Source organism: Zalophus californianus, chromosome 2 (assembly GCF_009762305.2).
Source record: "Zalophus californianus isolate mZalCal1 chromosome 2, mZalCal1.pri.v2, whole genome shotgun sequence".
Taxonomy (NCBI): Eukaryota; Metazoa; Chordata; class Mammalia; order Carnivora; family Otariidae; genus Zalophus; species Zalophus californianus.
In genome coordinates this window covers 805,452-808,671 of record NC_045596.1, presented here as the reverse complement: position 1 = coordinate 808,671, position 3,220 = coordinate 805,452, and the positions used below count along the sequence as shown (strand labels likewise).

General features: G+C 43.7%; 2 pseudogenes; both read left to right on the top strand.

The window, feature by feature from the left end:
• Positions 1–1,271: 1,271 nt before the first annotated feature.
• Positions 1,272–1,908, top strand: LOC113925630 (annotated as a pseudogene).
• A 441-nt stretch (positions 1,909–2,349) lies between these two features.
• On the top strand, positions 2,350–2,854 carry LOC113925134 (annotated as a pseudogene).
• The last annotated feature ends 366 nt before the right edge of the window (positions 2,855–3,220 follow it).

Genomic DNA, 3,220 nt, shown 5'->3' with positions numbered 1-3,220 from the left:
CTTGTTTTCAGGAAGTACCACTGAAGGATTTAGAGGGACAATGTGTCTGTAACTAACTTTCAAATGACTCAGAGCGGGGTAAATACATTCATATATGAGAGAGAGAGGAAGCACATTTTTCATCCCAGGTGAAATTAATAATAATAAAAATACTTAAGACTGGTTGTGTTTTTAATGATATTTTCAGTAGGAACTGGGTGCTCAGTAAACTGATACCTATATGGAAAAAGCTAGAATTAACCCCATGCAAAAAAATTTTCATGGTCTCAGGATAAGAAAATATCTCTTAAATAGTTCAACATTAGGTACTAATTGTAAACAAATTTTAGAAATTCAAAGCTTTTCTTCATCAAAAGCACCACTGAGACTACAGGAGAAGATATTTGCACACATGTCGTTATCAAAGGGCTGTATAATCACAACACATAAAAAATTGTTACAAGAAAACGCCAATAGGCACTTCACAAAAGTGGACAGTAATGGACAAGAAACACACAAAAAGTGTGCTGTGCGTCATTTGTGAGAGGAACTGGCACATTAAAGCCTCATGAGACAGCACTACATACCCGGGGCGTGGGGAGTGCCGCACAGAAAAAGACCAGGGAGCACCAGGGGGGCAAGGACTGGAGCAGAGACGTGCTGGTCAACGTTCAAGGAGCCCCTCTCCAGGGCAAAAGGAGCCCTGACTTGCAGTGCTGGCCAATGTCAATGGAGTAAATAATCCCCACGTGGCTGATGGCCAGTGGCTCGTGCCGCTTCACATCTCAGCAGAGCTGAGAAAGATGTGTGCGAGGAGCTCTTGTGAGCCTCTGTGAGCCGGCCCCCGCCAGCGCTTGGGGGAAGCCGGGACTCCCGCACGCAGCTGGTGGCTGTGTGAATTGGTAGAGGTGGGCTGGAAAATGATTTGGCAATATCTACAGAAGCCCAAAATATGGCACACCTCGAAATTCCACCCCCAGATGCATCCCCAAACAGAAACACACACATATGTTCACCGAAAGATATGTACAAGAATGTCATTAGCAGTGCTCTTCTGGAATAGCACCAAACTCGAAAATACCCAGATGGCCGCCAACAGTAGGATGTTGTATATCCACACAATGAAATAGTCTACAAATGAGACGAATAGCTTGCCGCTACACGTAGCACCACAAATGAGCTTCCTGAACACAGTGTTGATCAAGGCAGCCAGACAAAAAAATACTCACTGCATGGTTCCTCTATCTGAGGTTCCAAGCAGGCAGAGTGAATTTGTGGAGTTTGAAGTCAGGATGATGGGTCTTTCCGTCCAGTGGCAGCCATCAGCTCAAAGGTCCTCAAACAGGTCCATCCAGGATCTGTGGAGGAAGAAGCAGTCCAACATAATGCACTTTCTTTTCTCAGGGAGCCAGCTCTCTGCGCTCCATGGGGCCCCCTGCCCAACCCGGCCCAATAAAGTACACAGACTGGGGTACAAGACCAAGCAAGGCTATGTCACCTATCAGATTCATGTGTGTCATGGTGGTTGCAAACACACAGTTCCTAAGGGTACAACCTACAGTGAGCCTGTCCATCACGGTGCTAACCGGCTCAAGTTTGCCCGAAGCCTACAGTCTATTGCAGAGGAGTGAGCTGGACCCCACCACAGGGCTCTGAGAGTCTTGCATTCTTACTGGGTTGGCAAGGACTCCACATACCAATTCTTTGAGGTCATCCTCATTGATCCATTCCATGAATCTATCAGAAGGAATCCTGACACCCAGGGGATCACCAAACCAGTCCACAAGCACAGGGAGATGCAAGGTCTGACATCGGCAGACCACGAGAACATGGCCTTGGAACAGGTCCCAAGTTTACCACACTATTGGTGATTCTTGCCGTGTGGCATGGAGAAGACGCAGTACTCTCTAGCTCCACCATTACCACTAATATAAGTAATGTTTGTAAAATTCTTACCTAATAAACAATTTAGGACAGTAAAAAAAAAAAAAAAGAAAAGGAATGAAGATAATGGTTATCTCTGGGGAGAACAGAAGTGCCTGGGAGGTGGCACCAGGTGGGCTGGTGATACTCATATTTCTTGACCTGGAGGTGGACACATGACTTTCATTTTGTGACAGTTGGATGGTACATTCATGTTCTATGCACTTTTCTGCATGTGTACAATGGTTAGATTTTAAAGCATGTGAAAAATCATGAAGAGTTTTATACACTAAAAAAGAAGAATCCAAAAAAGAAATTAAGAAAACAATCTCATCTATAATAACATCAAAATGAATAAAATACTTAGGAATAAACTTAACCAAGGAAGTGAAAGATTTATACATTGAAAATAACAAAGTTTTGAAAAGCAGCAGCACCAGATCCAGAATGGCGGCCAGCAGGAGGCTGATGAAGGAGCTTGAAGAAATCCGCAAATGTGGAATGAAAAACTTCCGTTAACATCCAGGTTGATGAAGCTAATTTATTGACTTGGCAAGGGCTTATTGTTCCTGACAACCCTCCATATGATAAGGGGGCCTTCAGAATCGAAATCAACTTTCCAGCAGAGTACCCATTCAAACCACCGAAGATCACGTTTAAAACAAAGATCTATCACCCGAACATCGACGAAAAGGGGCAGGTCTGTCTGCCAGTAACTAGTGCTGAAAACTGGAAGCCAGCAACCAAAACCGACCAAGTAATCCAGTCCCTCATAGCACTGGTGAACGACCCCCAGCCCGAGCACCCGCTTCGGGCTGACCTAGCTGAAGAATACTCTAAGGACCGTAAAAAATTCTGTAAGAATGCTGAAGAGTTTACAAAGAAATACGGGGAGAAGCGACCTGTGGACTAAACTCTGCCGCGACTGATTCCAGCGAGTGTGAGCGGAGGCCCCGCAAAGCAGGACTCTGGAAAATTGACACGTGCGGCTGCCTGGCGTTTGCTTGTGGCAGTTACTAACTTTCTACAGTTTTCTTAATCAAAAGCGGTCTAGGTAACCTGTAAAGAAAGGATTAAAAATTTAAGATGTAAAAAAAAAAAAAAAAGAAAGAAACTAACAAAGCTTTGCTGAAAGAAATTAACGAAGACATAATGGAAAGACATCCCATGTTCATGGACTGGAAGATGTAATATTAAGATGACAGTACTACCAAAAGCAATCTATAGATTAAATGCAATTTGTATCAAAATCTCAACAAGGCATTTGGCAGAAATAGAACAATCCATCCTAAAATTTATATGGAATCTCAATGGTTAA